At 36.8% G+C, this 24,234-nt stretch overlaps 1 pseudogene; it reads right to left on the reverse strand.

Moving 5' to 3' along the window:
• Window positions 1–7: 7 nt before the first annotated feature.
• LOC122119869 lies at window positions 8–23,039 on the reverse strand (annotated as a pseudogene).
• Window positions 23,040–24,234: the final 1,195 nt, after the last annotated feature.

Genomic DNA, 24,234 nt, shown 5'->3' on the forward strand with positions numbered 1-24,234 from the left:
CCAGAGTCTACAAGAGAGTCAGCTGGATGAGAGTGCAGATAGGGATGATGAAGTTAGGAACCCTGGATTCCAGGAGCCATCTCATCCTTTTCTCTGAAGAAGTGGCCTTTAAGGCCAGAACCACAGTCACCATTTTGGTTAACACTGTGGAAACAGCCACAGGGAACACAACCCCAAATGTGATCTGCTGTAGAATGCAGGTGACTGTGTTAAGACAGCCAATAAAGAGCAAGGAACAGAGGAAACAGAGGATGAGGGAGATGAACAAGAGGTAGCTGAGAGTCTGGTTACGGGCTTTGACAATAGCAGTGTCTTGGTGTTTCACAAACATCCCAAGTAGAGCAGCAGTTAGTATAGAGAAACAGAGGCATGCAGGCCAGAACCATGTCCAGGAGATCTCTAAAGACCAGGAAACTTGCGTCTCTCAGGAGGCACTGATTTTTCTATATGTTAGCATAGTAATGTTCTGGACATTTCACACACTGATCTAAGTCTGGTGAAAAGAGTATACTCCTATTAGTTCTTGTTATGAATTCTGTTTCTTCAAAGAATTTAGGAAATTGAGGAAATTTACTATCATAAAAGTATTTTTGTTTCTTTTCTCAGCTACAAAGGCCTCCCATTTCCATCTTTTTCTTTATACAGGGCATTTTTTTTAAAACTTTTTCCTTCAGTGGCTATCACATGTATTGATAATGTGACAGTTGGGCTACCGTAATATACCAACAAAAATTATATATACTTTTTCTCATTCTGATGGACAGTTCTGGGATCCTATTGAAAATTGTAATTATACAGCTTGTACTTTCCTACATGTCTCCATAAAACATATTTTCATCACTGTGGGATATTATCCTTTCATTCATGTCATTATGTTTATCTCGCCTGATCACCTGTGAAACTGCAGGAACAGTGTCCACTCTTGGACACTCTGTGGTCATCCTCACTCTTAAACTGAATCCACCTTTATGAGCACTTGCTTTGTGTAAAGACCCGTTCTGGGCTCTGAGAAATAAAGATTATGTCATATCCTTGACTTCTGTGTGGGTAAAATGTAACCTTTAAAATGAACACTGTCCTTTAAATTCATGCTAGAGTTTACAATTTGTCCTAATGGTTAGTGATAAGAAGGGTACCTGGAGATAATTTTTCCTGCAATAGACTAGAAAACATAACTGAATATCCAATTCAAAATCATGCTCTATCATATTGCAAATAGAAAACCCCTACTTCTCCAAAGTATATTATGAAAAAAGGATAGGAAAACGGGCTCTTTAATCCAAATACACAACCTTTGCATTAACTTCTTTGGAAAGAGGAAAACTAGTGAAAAATGGAGAATTTCTTCATAATTCATGGACTTACCTGTCCTACTAGCAATCTCATTCTGTGCACAAGGCTAACAATGAAAGCAAAAGACAGGCTTTCACTCCTGAGTAGATTTCCTGAATCTAGGAACACAACTGTCACTGCAAACAGAATGAGGAGTCTGAGGAGATTCAAGGATGTGTCAGTAACTGTTGGCTTATGAAAAAGTCCATTGTTTAAAGACTCAGATTATTAAACATACCGATTCTATGTAGGTAAGTGCAGTTTATTAATTGAATAATTTTATAATTTCTTATTCCAAAAGGCTTACATGCTACAACCTTGATTTTAGCCTGTTGAATTGTTGCAAAGTATGGGATCCTTAAAAGGCAGAAGCTAGTGGTCAGAAAGTAATTCCTAGCGTAAAGCCCTATGGGATTTCCTTGAATTCATGTCATTATATGTTGTATTTTACTCATCTGTTTCATGGGGAAGAACAAGGAGGAAGACCTCCCTTTAACAGGGTTATGTAAACCCCAGAGCTACCGTAATTATGTCTTTGCTCCAAGTGTCCATAACATGAGCATGTTCTCACAGGTGCCTTGAACGATTCATTTCACCAAAAATGGTTAAATAGCCAGTCAATGAAGCACTGAGTGAATCTTCATTTAAGGAGAAAAAGAAACCTTGCAACCACATAAAACAACTCGTCATATACTTTATCACAGTGTTAGAAACACTGATAAAATTATAATTTATTGCTCCTCAATGAAAAGAACACTGCTGGAGGAATATCAATACCAAATTTCAGACTCTACTAAAAAACAATAGTAATCAAAACAGCTTGGTACTGGCAAAATAACAGACCTCAGGACCAATGGAATAGAATTGAAAACCCAAATATGAACTTACCGACCGATAGCCATCTAATCTTCCATAAGGGAGCTAAAAAAATAGAATGGAAGAAACAGAGCCTCTTCAGTAAATGATGCTGGCAAAATTGGTTAACAATGTCTAGAAAACTAAAGCTAGATCCTTACATATCATGCTGCACCAGAATCAACTCCAAATGGATCAAAGACCTCAGAGTCAAAGCAGACACACTGAAAACATTACAGGATGGAATATGAGAAACACTAGGTCTCCTTGGCGCAGGCCGAAATTTTCTTAATAGAGACCCGGAAACACAACAAATCAAAGAAAGGTTGGGCAAATGGGATTGCATGAAGTTGCAGAGCTTCTGCATGGCAAAGGACATACCTAGCAAGATCAATAGAAAGCAAACTGATTTGGAGAAGATCTTCACGAGCCATACAACGGAGAAGGGTCTCATATCTAAAATATACATGGAACTCAAAAAATTAAATCCCCCAACAACAAATCCTCAAAGAAACAATTGCCCAATAAATAAGTGGGCTAAAACTTAAAGAGAAACTTCTCTGAAGAAGAAAGAAGGATGGCCAATAGACACATGAAGAAATGCTCAACCTCCCTAGCCATAAAGGAAATGCAAATCAAAACAACATTGAGATACCACCTCACCGCAGTTAGAATGGGAAAAATCAAGAACTCTAACAACAACAGATGCTGGAGGGGATGTGGACAGAAGGGAACCTTACTTCATTGTTGGTGGGAGTGTAAACTTGTTCAACCATTTTGGAAAGCAGTATGGAGGTTCCTCAAAAGACTTCAAATAGAGCTCTCCTATGACCCAGCAATCCCACTTTTGGGCATTTACCCAAATGTTTACAAACAAGACCACACTAAAGCTACCAGCACAATGACGTTTACTGCAGCAATATTTACCATAGCTAAGATATGGAACCAACCCAGATGTCCCTCAGTAGATGAATGGATCAAGAAAATGTGGTGTACATACACAGTGGAATTCTATGCCTCCCTCAGAAAGAATAACATTGCCCCATTTGTTAGGAAATGGAAAGGCTTGGAAAAAATTATATTAAGTGAAGTAAGCCAAGCCCAAAGAAAGATATGTCCCATGGTTTGCCTTATTTGCAATATCTAGTATATGAATGAGTCAAGCAGAAAAGGTCTGATAAGGTGTTGTTAGGAAAATGAACCCTTAGATATGTATTTTAATGTTTTTTTCTTTCATTCATTTGTTTCTAATGCATTTATAAGATTATTTCTTTGTTGCTTTGTATGTCCCTCCCCCACAGTATAACCCCTGCTTTCACTATATTTGATGTCGGTATAAATTATGGAGGAGATGGGGAAAAACAGTTCGTGTAAGGATACAGGGGGACCCCTTGCAACAATGAGAAGTACAAGTTGTCATGAGAAAAATGAATTTTACAACTTTGTGTGGGGGGTGTGAGGGAAGAATTGGGGGGTAGGAGGGAGGATGGGAAGGAATGTGAAGAGTAAACAAAAGAGGAGGCTGCAATGCTTGATAAGAAATGTACTCATTATGTTGCCCATGTAATTGTAACCCCTCTGTACAGTATGTTCACAAAAAATAAAAAAAAAAAAAGATACCACCTCACCCCAGTTAGAATGACAAAAATCAAGAACTCTAATAACAACAGATGCTGGAGGGGATGTGGACAGAAGGGAATCTTACTGCATTGTTGGTGGGAGTGTAAACTTGTTCAACCATTTTGGTAAGTAGTATGGAGGTTCCTGAAAAGACTCCACATACAGCTCCCCTATGACCCAACAATCCCACTTTTGGGCATTTACCCAAATGGTTACAAACAAGACCACACTAAAGCTACCAGCACAACTATGTTTATTGCAGCATCATTTACTATAGCTAAGATATGCAACCAACCCAGATGCCCCTCAGTAGAAGAATGGATCAAGAAAATGTGGCATATATACAAAATGGAATTCTATGCCTCCATCAGAAAGAATGACATTGCCCCATTTGTTAGGAAATGGAAAGCCTTGGAAAAAATTTATCCAAGAAACACTACTTTCCCAAATATCCCACACAGATCTAAAGACATTAATTGTTGGGGATTTTAACAAACCATTCTCCCCAGTAGATAGATCAACTCGGCAAAAACTCAACAGAGAACCCGAAGATCTAAACGGGTGCATAGATCAACTACATTTCACAGACATATACCAAAGATTTCACCCAGCAGAATCAGAATACACGTTTTTCTCAGCAGCACATGGAACATTTTCTAAAATAGACCACATTTTAGGCCACAAAGCAAACTTGTCCAAATTCAGAAACATTGAAGTTATACCTTACATTCTCTCTGACAACAAAGAAATAAAATTAGAACTTAACACCAAAAGCCACCAAAGAGAATCCGGTAACACATGGAGGCTGAAAAACACACTGCTGAAGCACGAGTGACTCATGGAAGACATTAGATCAAATGTTCATGCTATTCAACAAAAATGAGCACACAAATTACCAGCTCCTCTGGGACACAGCAAAGGCAGTATTCAGAGGCAAGTTTATAGCTCTGAGTTCCTACATCAACAAATTGGAGAGATCTGAAACCAACAATTTAATTAGACATCTGAACCTCCTTGAAAAAGAGCAGCAAATATACCCCAATCCAGTAGATGGAAAGAAATAATTAAAATTAAATCAGAATTAAATTAATTAGAATCAAAAAAAACTATAGAAATAATCAACAAAACAAAGAATTGATTCTTTGAAAAAATTAACAAAATTGACAGACCATCAGCAAATCTTATCAGAAAAAGAAGAGAACACACCCAAATAAATAAACTCACAAATGAGAATGGAAACATCACCACAGAAACAACCAAGATTCTGAACATTATAAGGGAATACTTCTCAAAACGTTATGCTAATACGTTTGAGAACTTGGCAGAAATGAACCTTTTCCTAGCAAATATTGACATGCCACAACTAAACCAAGATGAGTTAAACCATCTTAACAGGCCCATATCAAGCACTGAAATAGAAACAGCAATAAGAGACCTCCAAGCTAAGAAAAGTCCATGACCTTATGGTTTTACAGATTAATTCTACAAGGCCTTCAAAGCAGAGCTCACACCAATACTCCTTCAACTCTTCAATGAAACTGAAAGAGAAAGTTCACTACTGAACACATTCTATGAAGCCATCATAACCCTCATCCAAAAACCAGGCAGGGACTCATCAAAGAAAGACAACTATAGATCCATTTCTTTGATGAACATTGATGCAATACTTCTCAACAAAATTTTGGCCAATAGACTTCAACAATTCATCCAAAAAAATCATACACCCTAATCAAACAGGGTTCTTTTCAGGAATGCAAAGCTGGTTCAATATACGCAAATGAATTAATATTATTCATCACATCAAGAGGAGCAAGGATAAGAACCATATAGTTATCTCAACAGATGCAGAACAAGCATTTGACAAGATCCAACACCCCTTTATGATGAAGGTTTTGGAAAAATTAGGAATGGCCAATAGACACATGAAGAAATGCTCAACATCCCTAGCCATAATAGAATGTAAATCAAAACAACATTGAGATACCACCTCACCGCAGTTAGAATGGGAAAAATCAAGAACTCTAACAAGAACAGATGCTGGAGGGGATGTGGACAGAAGGGAACCTTACTTCATTGTTGGTGGGAGTGTAAAATTGTTCAACCACTTTGAAAAGCAATGTGGAGGTTCCTCAAAAGACTCCACATAGAGCTCCCATATGACCCAGCAATCCCACTTTTGGGCATTTACCCAAATGTTTACAAACAAGACCACACTAAAGCTACCAGCACAACTGTTTATTGAAGCATTATTTACCATAATTAAGATATGGAACCAACCCAGATGCCCCTCAGTAGACGAATGGATCAAGAAAATGTGGTATGTATACACAATGGAATTCTATGCCTCCATCAGAAAGAATGACATTGCCCCATTTGTTAGGAAATGGAAAGGCTTGGAAAAAATTATATTAGGTGAAGTAAGCAAAGCCCAAAGAAATATATGTCCCATGGTTTCCCTTATTTGCAATATCTAGTATTTGAATGAGTCAGGCTGAAAAGGTCAGATAATGTGCTGTTAGGAAAATGAACCCTTAGATATGTATTTATATTTTTTTTTCCTTCATGCATTTGTTTCTAACACATTTATAAGATTATTTCTTTGTTGCTTTGTATGTCCCTCCCCCACAATATAACCCCTGCTTTCCCTATATTTGATGTCAGTATAATTGTGGAGGGGAAGGGTAAAAACAAGTCGTTTAAATAAGAATACATGTGGACCCCTTGCAACAATGAGAAGTACAAGTTGTCATGTCGAAAACGAACTTTACAATTTGGAGGGGGGCATTGGGTGGGGGGGGGCACGGGGAGGCTAGGAAGAGATGTGAAGGGTAAACAAAGGAGGAGGCTGCAATGCTTGATAAGAAATGTACTCATTATCTTGCCCATGTATTTGTAACCCCTCTGTATAGTATATTCACAATAAAAAATAAAAAAAGAATTTTATCCATTACTTTCAAGCATTTTACTAGCATATATTAGTTTTAGTAGAAGCTATTGTTTGGATTTACATATGTGTGTTAATTTGTCGCTATCAGATTCCCACTCTCCATAATGCTCATCCATTTACCTCCTTCCCAAAACAATTTCTAGAGGTTTCTTGGCTCTATTTCCCCTATGTGTAGAAAGCATTTTGTCCTTGGTCAGTCACCTTCCACATCTACATTCATCGTCCTACCTCCATCAATTACTTCCAAGTGACAGCTACTCAGTTACACCCATATCAGTCTTTTGAAATGTACAATAGCTCTACATAGAGGTCTACCTGTGATAATGTCATTCCTGCATATGTTATACTTTTACTAGACTCATATGTTAGTCTCTTTCCTCATCTCTCCTACCCTCCTGCTCTCACAGAATTATCCCATATCCACGCACATATATGATGTAGATGGATATTATTTTTCTCTGTCTTTCCCATATCTCCTTCAAATTGTCCAACGATTACAAGCAAGTTCTGTGTATGCACAGTATGTACTTATGTTTATGTTTAGGTCTAGCTATACAATATTACCAAAACCTTGTGTCCTTTGTCCTCCTGAGCTTGCACCTCACTGGAAATGAGGCTTTGTGGGTCTATTCATTGTCCTTCAAATGACACAATTTCATTCTAACTGCCAGCTAACTGTAAGGGGTTGACCTGATCAGGTTATACATAAATAGACAAATCAAATTGAAAGCTCCTTGTACAGTTATTTAATGTAACAAAAATAGGTGTAATAAACTTTGCTACACTTGAAGTTTCATTAATTCAGGTGGGAAGAGAGAGTGAGCTATTTTCTATCTTTGGCATGTATAGATCCAGTTCTTAGACTATTATCCAGTGATTAATCCTGTGTGTGTGTGTGTGTGTGTGTGTGCGTGTGTGTGTGTGTGTGTGTGTGTGTGTGTGTGTGGTGGGCTTCTTTGTCAAATTCATTCTGAGGTCATCTGATTTATTTTGTGGCTCTTCATGTCTGAGATTGGCAAGCACAATACTGGCTTTGTGACTAGGGCTCTGAAGTCTGGTATTGTAATAACTCCTGTATTATTCTTTTTGCTTAAGATGGTTTTGAATTTGGGCTTCTCTATGAGCTTTAGGATGGAATTTTCGATTTCAATGATGAATGACTTCGAGATGTTTATAAGGATTGCATTGAATATATTGATCATTTTGAATGATATGGGTATATTCACAATATTCTTTTTCTCAATCTATGACCAATAGAGATTTTTTTTCTTCTTATGTCTGCTATTTTCTTCAGTCACTAATGGTTTTAGGTAGATCTTTTTCTCTTCTTGGTTACATTTATTCCTAGGTATTTAAGATACTTTCTGTTAGGTACTATTTGGACCTCGATAGTTTCCCTGGATTCTTCCTCAGTTTAGTGGTTGCTGGTTTTAGATTACTTTGCTGAATGTACTTAACTTATTTATTTGATTTTAAAATATCACAGTTCTGTCCATTTCTTGGGAGTGACATTTTAATCTAGTATGTGGCATTTGATAAGATGTCACTCTAGCATTCAATCTCTTAGACCCCATTTTCCAGCACAGGTGATCAATGCAATCTTCAATGAAAGTTTTAGAAGTCTGAGCCCTTGACCCCTTGCCTCATACAGTTCTACCAAACTTCTGGTTTTTCCTTCATCCAAGCCAACCACCAATTCAGTTTATTTTGCTTTTAGCCAATATTTTCCTACTTTGAAGCTGCTGAGCTCTGGTTCCACCCACAGCTAAAGGGAAGGTTTAGAGATGTAGCTGGCCCACATGAAACCTTTCACATTTGTTTCACTGACAGATTTTATGTAGGTGTGTTCATTGTTTCTCTGCTAAGGTAATGCATTTCCATGGGTTTGTGCTCCAGCTCGGTTAAGAAATCCCATCTTTTGATTTCCAGCCTGGATTAAAAGAAGACTATTCTAATTCTCATCAAGGGTTATCAGAGTACACCACTGGTTTTTGGCTTGCTCTTAATTTTTTATATCTGAAAACAAGTGTACTGTATTTTTCAGTGGAATAACATTGAATCTATAGTGTGCTTTTGGGAATATAGCCCCTTCACAGTTTTAATTCTGTCAAACTGAACATAGGTTAACTTTCATTTTCTGGTTCTAGCCCAATTTGTTATTTTGTAGCTTTACTTTCACTGTATATGTCCTTACAGATCTTTAGATATGTTTTGAGTCCTAGGTATTTGTTTTGTAAAACCAGCGTTTGAAGGTATAGATGAAATCAATTTTGGGTCATGTTTCATTTCTTTTATTCAGTGAATTTAAAATTAATTTGTTCCAAATAGACAAGAGAGATGCTAATTTTCCCATCCTAAATAGATTGATTTTCACATTTTTCTCTTATTTTAAATTTGTACTAGTATACATATATTTCCTTTTTTATATACATTTTATTATATAGATTATCTACACAGGGGTTACAGTATAACATGGGTTTCATTATGTTAGTTTTAAGTGGGCACATAAATTCATTTGTCCAAATGCTCTTGTGCCCATTATAATGTATTTCCTCTATATATTTAAATTATATTAATGACCTCAGATATTTTATTTTCATCCATACATATGAAATCCTTAATAGTTGGTAGAATATATCCATACCTTTACAAAGGTACAAAAATAAGATAAAAACATAAGGCATTTGATTCCCAATACCATACCCAAACATACACCACCCCCGCCCTCACACAGACAAGGAAGATTAGTAAACCATGACGAAGTGACAAATCCAGGCTGCTTCTCATGAATAAAGGTTTGTTGTAACACACAAATTCATATGGCTACATGGTCCTTGTTCCCTTATTACTTACTTCTGACCTTCTATTTATCCATGAACTCCTCCTTTATATGGCATTTACTTTCTTCTTGTACCTTATCCACCCAATTTTGCTTCAACACATCAATCTAACCATGGATATATTCTTTTCATTTTTTTCATTTAAGAGAAAATGTGTTGTGCAAGTTTTCTGAAATTCTAAGAAAAATTAGCAAGGAGTACAAAATATTGTGCAAAATCACTGAGATTACATATACGACCAACAATTTCACTTTACATATTGAGGATTCAGTATTTCATTCAATAATATAAACGCTACCATATTACTGAAATTTCTTCAATAAATAAGGATGGTAGACAACTCAATAGAAACTGATGAGTATTTTGATTATATTTTCATTATCATACTGAGGAAGTTGGAAATTATTTACATTTTCATTTGTTAAATAGCATGCCTACATCAAAAGTACATGCACACAATATTTTTGGTCTACCCATTGTTATATTTTCAACTAAATTTAATTTATAGAAAGTTACGTAGCCATTTATTTATTAGAAATACAAACATGAGAAAAAGTTCTAAGTCGGCGTGGGCAGGATCACTTACTTCCAATAAGTGAACAAATGGAGACCAATGGAACTATGGTTCAAGAGGTAAAAAGGCAAGAGTGAAAAATTAGCGGGCATTATAGGCCTTGAGTTGAATCATGCATAAAGAATTTAATTAATATCAGAAGAAACATGTAACCAACACTAGAATAGAAAAGAAATGAGTGCAATTGTGTCCACATGTTTTAAATATGTGATTCTGTAAAAGTAGTTTAGAACCCATTAAGTCAATATATTAAAAACTGTAAGTAATGCGTCCTCATCAAATTAAGTCTTGAAATGTGACAGATGAAATTGTTCAATTTAAGAGATTTTCAGAAGTGATAAAATTACAATAAATAACTTCATATATATTGAATATTCCAAAATCTGTGTGAAATTAATAAAGCGTGATCAATCAATGATAAAATAAAAAGAATATCCATGCCCTAAGGGAATAACTTTTATGCATTACAGACTTTAATCTCAGAGAAAATAAAAAATCTTGTACATTCTAATCATAAATCAAAGTGTGTTTCCTGTAACATACACAAGTCATTGCTAAGTTATATGAGGGAAGTAGTGTGAGACAGAAGAGAAAGACACAGAAGGAGATGGAGAGAGAAAAGAAAAAGAAAGACCAGAACAGAGGGAAAGGTCCCACAAAAGAGACTCAGGATAATTTCAAAAGGAGAATGTGTGAGTAGATATAAGCAAGAATTGAACAAAACAATCTCTAAGAATAATATTAAAATATGCAAATTTGTGAGGAGAAATACATTAATGCAATGGGTTGGAGTACTCTGAAACATGGTGATGGGCAGCCTGGAAGGTAATATGCATAAAAATGAGAAAAGGTATTGAAAAGGACAGTAGTGAAAAGACATTAATGAGATGATAGGATTAATCGCAGATTAAATAGGAGGAACTAAAAATATCGAAGCTAATTTTTCTTTTAAATGGTGATCACCATCACCTGTGTCTACCAGTACAAGGAAAATGCACAAAAGATCCTTATTCTTTGAAATAAAATTTCCATAATATAAACTATTACAAGAAGAGATAATTACTGTAGAATTAGATCAGATCTTCTGTACACTAATCAAATCTCTGAGTTTAATCATAAGTTTACATATTTCTACTATGTCTTTTATCCGTAAAACCATATGGAGAAATTTTATTTGGCATTAACAAGATGTTGTAGCACTTTGGAACAAATATACAGCCTAGAAGTCCTGCACTAGAGGCCAAGATGGAGAAGACCTCCACTGCCACCATGACTTTCCCCTTGGCACTGTGGTAAACAGGCAGGAAGGTGAGCCACACACTGCAGAACACCAGCATGCTGAAGGTCAGGAACTTGGCTTCATTGAAGGTGTTAGGGAGATGCCTGGCCAGAAAAGCCACAGTGAAGCTGGCCATGGCCAGGGAACCCAAGTATCCCAGGACACAGTAGAAGGCAGTGAGGGAGCCCTTGTTGCACAGAATGATGATATGGCCATGTTCAGATTGTGCATCTGTGTCCACAAAGGGAGGAGAGGTTCCCAGCCAGAGTCCACAGAGGGTCACCTGGATCAAAGTGCAGATAGGGATGATGAAGTTAGGAGTCCCAGATACCAGCAGCCACCTTATCCTTCTCCCTGGAGAAGTGGCCTTGAAGGCCAGAACCACAGTCACCGTTTTAGCCAACACTGTGGAAACAGCCACAGTGAACACAACCGCAAATGTGATCTGCTGTAGGATGCAGGTGACTGTGTTGGGATGGCCAAGAAAGAGCAAGGAACCGAGGAAACAGAAAATGAGGGAGATGAGCAAGATGTAGCTGAGAGTCCGGTTATTGGCCTTGACAATGGCACTGTCTTTGTGTTTCACAAACACTCCAAGAACAACAACAGTTAGAATAGAGAAGCAAAGAGCCATGCATGCCAGAGCCATGCCCAAGGGATCTCCAAAAGCCAGGAAACTTGCAGCTTTCAGGAGGCACTGGTTTCTCTGTGTGTTGGCATACTGAAGATCTGGACACTTCATGCAATGCTCCATATCTGGTGAGAAGTGTAAACTACCATTAGGTCTTGTTGTGAACTTCTTCTTCAAAGAATTTAAGAAATTGTTCACATCTGTGTTGTTCTTAATATAACACCGTTTACTCTCATAACAGCATTTTTGTTTCTTTTGAAATCACAACCACATAGTATTTCCATCTATTTTTATTTAGCTATTTTTATTCAAATTTTTTTTTCCTTCAATGATTCTCACACGTATTGAAAAGGTATGCATTGGAGTGTTATAATATTTGAACCAAAATTTTCTGTGTATACCAAGTATACAATATTTGCCATGATTTGTTTAGGTTGAGGACAACTAGGGTAAGAGGAACAATTTCTTATAAGTCATAGAATTACCTGTGACATTAGCAATCTCATTCTCTGGGCAAGGAGTACAATCAAAGCAACAGGTTGCTTTTTCCTCGTGACGAGATGTTCTGAATCCAGGACCACAACTCTCACTGCAGATAGAGTGAGGAGTCTGAGGAAAATCATGGATGTGTCAGTAACTGTTCAGCTTTCTCTCTAACACTTCACAGAGTGAATTGTTTAATTAATTGATTACTAAACAAAATGTTTCTATGAATATAAAAGCAGTCAACTAATTGAATTCTGTTATAAAGTCCATATTCCATAATTCACAAAGGCTTATGTGCTTCAACCTTGATATCTAGACTGTGGAATCATTGTGAAGTATGGGATCTTTAAAAGGTGCAAAGTAGTGCTGAGAAAGTAATTCCTAATGTACAGTCCTATGGGCTTTCTTTGAATTCATGCCATACCTTTCCTCCTATTCATCTAACATATGGAGAATAGAAGAAGGAAGACCTCTTTATGTAGTGTTATGTGAACCTCAGGCCCATGGTATCTTCTTCATTTTCTAGTGTCCATGGCTGGGTAAAATTCTCAGAGGTGCCTTTGAGGACTCCTTTCACCAATGTTGGTTAAGTAGCATGCCAATTAACCATTAAATCCATCTCCACAGAAGGGAACAAAAGAAAAAAGCACCTCCACAGGTACTTGATCACTGTGTTATAAATCAAGATCTTGGTACCAGATTTGAGCCTTTATGCTCAAAGTTACCACTCTGGTACTGGAAACATAGCTAACTTCCAGATTGTTAGTGGTTAAATGGACTTAACAGTCTCACTGATTTTCGTGTTTGGGTTGATATTTAACCATGATATTCAGATCTCCACTATCTGAGTAGCTAGAGTTATGTGGGTAAGTTGCTAAAACTCAGCCAGGTATACACTAAAAGAGAGACTAATGCTGATTTGTGTGTGCTTAAAAATTATTAGGATTAGATCCAACCCACCTCTGTAGTTCCTATGGCCCACTCTAACAAATCTTCAGATAAAGACAGTTGATTACCATGTAGAGCATATGGAGAAAACTTTCCTACTTTCACTGCAAGTTCAAGGCCTTCTGGAAAGTTCCAAATATTCAGAATGTCATACTCTGGCTCCAATTTGCTTTTCTCATCCCAAATCACTTGATCTCCAGCAGGATTGTAATACTGGATGTTTTTCAGGAAAAGGTGCAGCTAAAATAGCAACACTATACGGTGAATGACATCCCAGAGTTAAGACAGAAAACATGCAGTAAAAAAGCTCCTGATTCAATGTGGTAGCTATTAATATCACAATCTCATTTTTCTATGAAATAGACGAATAAATCCAAAAATTCACATCAAGCAATAAAGACAACAAATAGCAAAACAATCCTTAACAGAAAGAACAGTGATGGAGAAATATCAATATCAAATTTCAAACTCTACTACAAAGTAATAGCCATCAAAAGAGCTTGGTACTGGCACAAGAACAGATTTGATGACCAATGGCATAGAACTGAACACATAGAAATGAACCCACAGACCTAAAGCCACCTCATTTTCAATGAGGGAGCTAAAAAAACTAGAATGGAAGAAATATGACCCTTCAGTAAATGGTGCTGACAAAATTGGTTAAACATCTGTAGAAAACTAAAGCTAGATCTTTGTATATCACCCTGCACTGAGTCATCTCCAAATGGAACAAATACCTCAAAGTAAAGCAGACACCCTGAAAACTTTACAGGAGGGAATAGGAGAAACTCTAGGCTTCCATGGCACATGCCAAAATTTTCTTAATGAGGACACAGAAACACAAGAAATCAAACAATGATTGGACAAATGGGATTACCTTAAATTGCAGAGTTTCTGCATGACATGGGACATAGCTAACAAGATCAATAGGATGCCCACAAGAAATTCATATGTAAAGAATACTTAGAACACAAAATATTAAATCCCCCAACAACAAATGGTCAATAGACAAATGAAGAAATCATTAAACTCTCTGGCCATAAAAAATGCAACTCAAAACAGCATTGAGATGCCACCTCACCCTAGTTATAATAACTATAATCAAGAAATCTAATAACACCAGATGATGAAAGGGATGTGGATAAAAGGGAGTCCTAGTGCATTGTTGGTGGGATTGTGAACTTGTTCAACCACTTTGGAAGCACTATGGAGTTTACTCAAATGATTACACATAGAGCACCCCTATGACCCAGTAATCCCACTTTTAGACATTTATGCAAACAATCATAAACAAGGCCAAACTAAAATTGTGAGCATAACTATCGCAGCATAATTCACCATAGCTAAGATATGGAACAAACCCAAACAGCCCTCAAGAAAGTTACATATATATATATATATAATATATATTATATATATATATATATATATGAATTCAATTCTATGCATCCATCTGAAAGAATTATTAACTGAAGTAAGCCAGGAACAAAGACACATAAGTCCATGGACTCTTTTATTCGAAGTAACTAGTATACACGTAGGATAATCTTAGCAGACAAGCAGAAATGTCAAAAGATATGTACAGATGACCTTACAATATAATGCTAAGCGAAATGGACCCCACGGTAGAGACACAGAGGTTTTATCTTTGTTGCTGTTGTTTTTAATGTACTAATAATGTACTATGTGAATTTTTGTTTATTTTCTAAGTTCTTCACCCATGGTATAACCCCTGTTTTCATTTTAATTGATTCCAGTGACCTGAATCCTCTATATACATTTCTCTAATATGGGGAGAGGAAGGAAAATAATAAAATAATGAAATGAGCATACAGGTTGACTCATTGTAACAATGAGATGTACAAGACACTATGCTGAAAATGAACTTAACATGGAGGTGGAGGAATTGAGAGAAGGGAAGGTGGGGAGGGAAGGGATGGTAGGGCAGAAACAAAGAAGATAACAATGCTCAATAGAAAATGTAAGCACTCTGTACAGTATGTTTTCCATAAAATCACATATTAACAAAGAAACCAAAATATGTATGCCTGATTATTAAAAACCTTGATTTAAACGTGTGTATATATACATATATAAATACATGGATATATGCAGAACTTTAGAAATTCATACAGTAAGAATTCTCTCAACAAGAGTCTTTGCTAATGGTGTGTGCCCTCCAAAGAAGAAATAAGTACCTGTGCAGGGGAAGGCACTGTTCCTTTCCTATTTCCCACTGTGTGAAATTCCGTTTGAAGAAGAAGCATCTCATGGAGAGCCTGGGCCACACTATATACAGTTTTGTATATATTATAACTGTATCCAGACATAGTCATGTCAAAAATATGTCTAGGCAACCAATCCAAAGAGGTGTCAGGAGGACAGTTGTCCCATATTACACAGTCAGACTCAGCATCTGAGCAATTAAATGACAGAAACCACAGTCTAGCAAGGAAAATGTCTTCTGGGTATTTGGAAGGATTAACTGCCTTGACAAAATCTGTGAATCCAGAAACATCTACATGATGCTGTGTAAAAACAAGAGGTACATGCAATGAGCCTAGCATGAAATATCTCGTTTTCATGGTGAAATCCCACTGTAGATTCATGACACAGACTTTGCCTTGTATTAAAATTTGCTCAAGACTCATTATTATAGATATTAGGGAATCTTTATCACCATATATGATGAGGACACTTGCTGAAGAATTATTGATCTTGTTATAAACTGCCATCACTCTGAATAAATGTGATAGGTCTTGGGTTGAGACAAGTAGCTCATAGGCTACACAAACTCTGTTCTTGGCCATCTCTTCTTTCAATTCAGCCAGAAACCATGAACCATTCTCATCCTGTGAGGTCAACAGCCCCACCCAGTTCCAGTTGAAGTGAAGCAGTAAGGAGACAATGGCTATGGACATTGATGTGTCCTTTGTGGCCATCTGATAGAGAGCAGGAAACTTGTTATGATCACTCAGGGCATGATCAAAAGGTCCAAAGCTAAACTAAAGGGAAAGAAAATTCATGAATGAGGAGATTTCCATGCAACACAATCGTAGTCTTGAAGTAGGCTAAGAACAAGTTGAAGTAGGCAGACGATGGTTTTGTTGTTTTTTAAAGTACAATTTAATGATTTGTAAATGTCTGTTGATCTTTATCAATAACTCTATCAACACATTACGTCTATATCAACCCCAACCACTCCCTGACTTTCCAAATTCCATTTCCAAATAGGTACATTGACTATTAAGTTGTTTTTCCCACCTGTCCATTTTTTATTCATCTGTCTTTTTCCCTTAATATCTATTCCAGTCAGACAAGGGGTAAAGGTGTAATTCATCTCTCTGGTGTTCTTTTTTATATTGTTAGTAGATCAGAAAAGTTAAACCATGGTGTTCCATTCCTATATATACCATGTGTGTATGTAAATGGCTATGTGTATGTTCCATATTTCTTTCCCATTACACATTCATACTTTAGATATAACTTTCATCTACAAGAGAACACATTTACCATTTCTTGTTCTGATGCTGACTTTCTTCTTTCAACCTATATATTCCAATGTGTGTATGTGTGTGTTTATATTTATGTGCAAGCCAATACAGGGATACAAACACATGGCCTCTTCCACTTCCTTGGCTTTTTTTCCCTCTAGACTGGTACTCTTCCATTTGAGTTACACATCACATCGTGCTCCCTGTTGGTTATTTGAAGATACAAGTTCCCTGAGTAGCCTGGAATATAGGTGTGAACCATGAATACGCTGCTCAACATATCTGCAAACTGCAAAGTCATTTTCCATTTCCTAACTTATTAAAGAACATTATTCATATAGCTTGAAGGAATAAATAAGCATTTGTCTGCTTGAACTCTTTCCAATCTTCTTTTCCAAACAGTGGACTATATGTATCCCACTATCTTTGAGTAGTTATTCTTTCATATCACAAAATGTAATAGTTTTAAAAATTGAGTGTCTTCCTTTCATCCTCTTTTAACACCTGACATCGTACCACGTTAGACATTTTTATAAACTTCCCACCCTCACCTGTGGAAATCTGTAGAGTCCCAACAATGTCCCAATCTGGTTAGATGTTATTCCTGATGGTCCTGTTAGTACTGCTGTAGACCTCCTGTCTCTCATACAAGAGTAGTTTGGAATCTTGTATTTTCCAAAGAGCCAAATGAAGGGATTCTTAAACATTGTCCAAGCTCTGAATTCAACATCATAGATATCAAGTCCCAGAGTCATGTTATGTAAAAGAACAGGATTTTTGTTGATTTCCTCAACAGCAAAAACCAAAGCCAAAACAAACTGATAGTTCTTGAAGATCCTACATGAGCATAGAAATTGAGGAGGAATATTTCAAAACTTGTGATTTTTCTGCGTTGAATGCTTGCTTCTTTGCTACTGAACAAATCATAATATTAACCTTAATTAGGAAGGAATGTAAATGTAGATTCTTATGCTTATATATTGAACTAGGTAAGGACATGAGGGGAATTTGTCATGAATGCTATTCAGAAACTTATTTAAGAAGAGAGAGAGAGATGGAATGAGAGAAACAGCACTTTCTCCCCCTACTACCTCATTGTCGTTGACTTCATATTAGGTTTCCTTGAGACAGCAATATTCTCTTGCCTTTATCTTAGAACAACTCAGTACATCTTTGTGAAAAATAAGTTTATGTTTTGTGTTGATGTGGCAGGCCAGTCTAACGATCCAATGTTCAATTTAAGGGCAACTTTTATAAACAAAGTTATGAAAGATTCTATAGCACTGTCTTCTCACAGACCCAACATATTGAACAGCTCTTCCTACAATATCAACCCAAACAAGAGCTCAAATACAGGTAAGGGAGTTTATTATTATTTATGTACCAAAACAAAAGGGATGCATCCAACTCCAATGAAATCATTATTGTGAGGGAACCTCAAATACAGTAGATGAGGAGAGAATTGTAAGGAAGCTTTATATTCAAATCACACTTCCAAGCCCACCATGGTAAAATGCAGTGATGGCTACCCTCTTGCCAATATATTTATACTGAGATACTTAAAAACAAACAAACCTGTAGAACGAAAGAAAGAAAAACAAAATATTGTAGTTTCTTTCTCTGGGAGATGATATATTTTATAGCACCCTAGACATTAACATACAGAGGCCAAGGGAGGATATGCACTGCAGTGGTAGATGAGGACTCAATAGATGTGGACAGATGACCATGTAAAATAATATATTATGAAGTGAACTCCAAGAAAAAGAAACGAAAGACATTTTTATTTGTCATTGTTATGGTTTGTTAATCTCTTTACCTTTTATTTTGTTTGTTTTGGGAGGATAGGAAAGGGTACATAAATGGTGGTTCAAGGACGAACAAGTACAACAGTGATACTCTCTAGACACTATGTGGAAAATGAACTGGCCATCGTGTGGGTGAAGACAGGAGGAAAAGAGTAGGAGAGACATGGTATAAAAGAATTGTCCTCCTTACAGATTACTTAACTCATGTAACTAACCTTCTATATGCTATCTTTACAGTGAGAATAAAAATAAAACCAAATAAATAAAATGAAATGAATAAACCGACCCATCACAAACAATGAGATCGAATTGGCAATAACAAACCTCCCTTCCAGGCAAAACTCAGGACATGATGGCTTTACAACTGAATTCTAAAAAAAACTTATAAAGGAGAATTATTAATTATTCTCAAACTCTTCAATAAAATAGAAAGTAAGAAACACTATTCATTCTATGGAAACCAGAGAAGTGCAGGTTGAGAAAAGGAATTTCAGATCCATCTCCCATATGAACATTGAAGTTCTCAAAAAATACTGGCAAATAGAAGTCAATCATTGATGAGAAAATTTAAACACTATGATGAAACTCGATTTGTCCCAGGAATACTAATCTGGTTTAACATATGTCAGTCAGTTAACATATTACAACACATTAACAGAAGCAAGGGAAAGAAACAAATGATCATATTGATAGATGATGAAAAAGCCTTTGATAAGTTCCAAATTTCCTTTGTGATAAAAACTTGGAAGGAGGTAGGAATACTTGGAACATTCCTCAGTATAAAAAAGCTGTATATGACAAACCTACAGCCAGCATTATGCTCAATGTTCAGCAATTAAAGCAATTTTCCCTAAAATCAGTAACATGATAAGGATATCCATTCTCTCTGTTCCTCTTCAACAGAGTATTGGAATTCCCAGCAAGAGTGGTAAGCAAGATAAAAGCACTTAGGGGAACCAAATGCGGAAGCAAGAAGTAAAACTGACCCTTTGGACAGATGACATTATACTGTATTGAAGGGACTCCAAAAAATTCTCCCCCAAGCTATTAGAATTGACCTGGAACATTGGCAACATACCTAGGTATGAAATCAACCCCCAAAATGAATTGCCTTTGTTTATACTGTTGATCAAGGCTGAAATTTGAAAAGGGACCTCATCTGCAATTGCCTCAAAATTATAAATTACCTGGAAATTAAGCAATAGGTGAAGGATATCTGTAGTGAAAACTTTAAATATTTGAAGAAGGAAATTGAAGAAATCTTAAGCAGCTGGAAAGATAGTTTATGGTCCTGGATTAGAAAAATTAGCCTTGTGGAAAATCACAATACTACCTAAAGCAATTTACAAATTCAATGCAATATCAATAAAAATCCCAACAAAGTTCTTCAAATAGAGAGAGAAAACAATCCAAAAATCCATGGATAATAAAAGGACAATGAACACCAAAGCCATACTTAGTCGTCAGTACAGTGGTGGACGAATTGCTTTAACAAACTTCAAACTCTATTACAGAGCCATAGTAATGATGACAGGTTGGTATTGAAGAAATGGTAGACCAGAGAATCAATAGAAGAGAATAGAAGTCCCAGAAAGGAACACAAAGACTTATAGCTCCCTGATATTCAGTAAAAGAGCCAAAATTTTAGGCTGAAAAACTGATGCTGAAAAAACTGTACATCGATGTATAGAAAACTGAAATTACATGTCCATACATCATCTAGTACACACATCAATTCAAAATGGATCAACAATTTCAATGTAAAGCCAGAAATCATGAAACTTATAGGAAAGAGTAGAGGAAGTGTTGGGCTCATAAGAACAACTCAGATTTTCTACAGAAACTACCAGGATCAGAACAAATGAACAACAGAATTGATAAATGAGTGTACATGGCACATAAAAGTTTCTGTCCTGCAAAGGGCATAGGTAACAAGCTTAATAGAAAGAGCACAGAATGGGAGATTTTTGTTCTACCAGCTATCCATCAAGGAAGATCGTCATATCCAAAATACCCCTCAAGCCCTTAAAGAAACAACAATCTGAGAAATTAATGAGCAAATGACTTAAAGAGAGATTTCTCAGAAGAAGAAATAAGAATGGCTGTAGACACATGAAAATTGTGCATCATCCCTGGTCACAAAGGAAATGAAAATCGAGACACCACTTTCATTTCACTTCACCCTAGTTAGATTAACCATTATCAATAAAACTATAAGAAATGCTGGGAAGGATGTGGTTAAAAGTAACTCCACTTATCTGCAAGAAAAATTTAATGGATAAATTTGTTATTTGTAGTCAATAGCATAGATACAATATTACTAAACCAGACCAGACTATGTTTTGTATCTGTGTGTAGCTAAGAAATGCCCATTTGCTTTAACTATACTACCTAATGTGTCTATATTAGCACCTTAAGACAAATACTCAAACATATTTTGGGAAATTAAGAGAATGAAAATCATCTGTGTTCCCCAGTGGAAACACAAAGAATAAAGTAAGCCAGGTACTAGTGATTCATTCCTGTAGTCTTAATTTCTGAATAGGCTGAGATCTGAGGATTGTGGTTTGAAGCCAGGTTAGACAGGGATGTTTATGAGACTCTTATCTCCATTTAACTACCAAAAATGCCAGGAGTTGGGCTGTGGCTCAAGTGCTAGAACACTAGCCTTAAGTAGAAATGTTTAGTGACAGACAGCGCCCAAGACCTGACTTCCCAGGATCAGCACAAAAAAAAAGAAAGAAAAACATACCAATGACATATAAGATAAAGACATATATCTTATATAGCATGGAAGAGAGTAATTGCTATCCTGGGATCACTGCTCTCAATTGTGGGCAGCTACCCCAGTGTATACTTGTCACACCAACACTTGAAAAACAAGTGCAAATGATAGACACAGTGGCATTTTCAGATAGTTTGCTAGAATTTCTTCACTCTGCATGGTCATTTTCTTTTCTTATCTTTTTTAGTATAGTTATTTATTAATTAAATTATGTGTTATGGACAAAAAGGCAAGAACTTGCATGAGCACAAAGAAAGTAGAATTCATCCTGGGGAGATTAAATTCTCTTATAAGTGATCTTTAAAATGCTATCCTATCTGTTACAGCATGTGTTCTGCAATATATCTGACATAAAACAGAAACAATGTTTAGTTTGAAACAGTAACTACTTGCCTATAATAAGAACTTGTGTCTGTGTATGTGTGTGTGTATATGTGTGTGTGAGAGAGAAAGGGAGTGAGAGAGACAGAGAGACAGAGAGGCAGAGAGAGACAGAGCAAGCAAGAGAGAGAGAGAGAGAGAGAGAGAGAGAGAGAGAGAGAGAGAGAGAGAGAGAGAGTCCCACAGCATGAAATGAGCTTCTGAACAGTATCTTTGAGCTTTTTTGCTCCAGGCTAACACTGTAACTCAGCCACAGCTTCACTTTCAGCTTTTGTGCGGTTGATTGCAGATAAAAGTCTCACAGATTTTCCAACCTGGCCTGGCTTCAAACCTAAATCTGCAGATATCATGACTATGAGTAGTTAGAATTATCAGCATGAGTCATCAGCAGGCCATAAGAAATTTTATCAATGTACTCAAAATACAGGTGTTATTAAAGACAATTTCTCACTAATGGCCTAGGAAGGAAGAAAATGTGGTTTAAGCCTTTTAGTACAGAACTCATGACAGTGACTCAGGTTTATTGTAAAAACACCACTTCATTTTCTGCAATGACAGCTGAAAAGCAGGAAATTCAGGCATGCTGGAGTAAAATGAAGAATTTACTGACTTTTAAAGAGAATCTACATAGAAGGAAAAAGACTTGTTTCCTACTACGAGAAGAAAATCAACCAACAGTTGATGTAAAAAAAATAATGAGACTGAGCTCCTCCAGGTGCAATAGAGTTGGAGGTCAGTCGAAAGGGACAGAGATCAATGACGTGTCCACCCACAGTTCCCTCATCCATTGCCCATCCTCAGAACAAAAGAGAAAATGGGAATAAAATGATGCGTTACTTACGGTGTATGCTCCTCTTGCCTGGAATCTTCACTCTTACTATGATCTTTTCCCAAAGTGTTGAGAGGGAAAAATCCCGCAATTATCACATCTCCATCCATGTGTGCTCGGTGCTTCATAGTAGAGAAGCAGCTAGTGCCAGCCAAAGACATGACCAGGACGGGAAGCTGGAGAAGAATGAGGGTGAAAATCAAATAGAGCGTCCTTGAAGCTTCTCCCATTATTCCAAAAAGTGAAGCCCATATGTTAGGCATGTATACTCATTTGTATTTTAATGTATACATGTGAGCCTTTAAAGAAAGAGATTTACACTGTTGCTCCATTATAATCAAAACCTCTTGTGAGTTCCCTGACTTAATGTGTAAAACTCTTCCCTGAGGCTCTACATCTGTTGCCTTCATGCAGGAGAAAAACATGGGTTGGAATACATGCGTGGATTTGCCTTCTTCACTCCAGGTGCTATGATTCTATCCAAGACCACAGAGAATGAGGCCCCAGAGATGGAGTTAGCCTAGAAAATTTTGGGTACAACGTCTGCAATGAAAGTATTTCCATGGAAGCCATTTGGGATGATGCAACTGATTGCCTCAGAGGATGCCATGTCCTGTGCATGCTGAATTATCTACACAAAGTCTTTGCCTGTGAGATGTCTGTGAGATGTTCTGAGAGCATCATACCCAGACGGTTGTTTCCCACACACAATGTCAATTACAGCCACAGAATGTTGGTGGTAGAATTCCATGTGCAAAGGCCTTCAGAAATACAACCATTTACTATTGCCTGGGGAAGCCATGATATTGCTGAAACAAACAATTGCATGTCAATAACCCATGGTCAATGCTGAAATTGAGTTCCACTTTTGCATTCTGACATTTTACCTTCAAACATGATGCATTGGGTTGAGAACATTTGGTAGTAGAGGAAATTTTTCTGTACCACAAACATAAATCAATATCAAAAGAAACTCTATGTTTTCTACTTGTCAACATATGTTAGACCCAAATTCTGTGCAGAGACTTTAGTGGCTCTGGAGAATAGTGATCGTTCAGGGAAGTGAACATATTCTACATGGTGCTGCAGTGTTGGATATGTATTTTGGTACACTTGTTCACAATCATGCACTAGGTATCAGAAAACATACATCATTTCTTCTTTAACAATGTAGGAGGAGGACTGGAAAGGTGACTCAGGGGTAGAGTGCATGCGTGATGCCCTGGGTGCACTTCCTCAGCACCACATACGCAGAAAAAGGCATAAGTGGCACTGTGGCTCAAGTTGTAGAGCACTAACCTGAGCTGAAGAGCTCAGGGAGAGCAACCAGACTGAGATTTCAGTCCCCACGACTGACAAAAAATGTAGGAGGAAAGAAAAATCTTTCTATAAGATTGCCACTGATCTTTTACAGTTGTACATTCA

Source organism: Dipodomys spectabilis, unplaced genomic scaffold (assembly GCF_019054845.1).
Source record: "Dipodomys spectabilis isolate Male_0828 unplaced genomic scaffold, ASM1905484v1 ptg000173l, whole genome shotgun sequence".
NCBI classification, from domain to species: Eukaryota; Metazoa; Chordata; class Mammalia; order Rodentia; family Heteromyidae; genus Dipodomys; species Dipodomys spectabilis.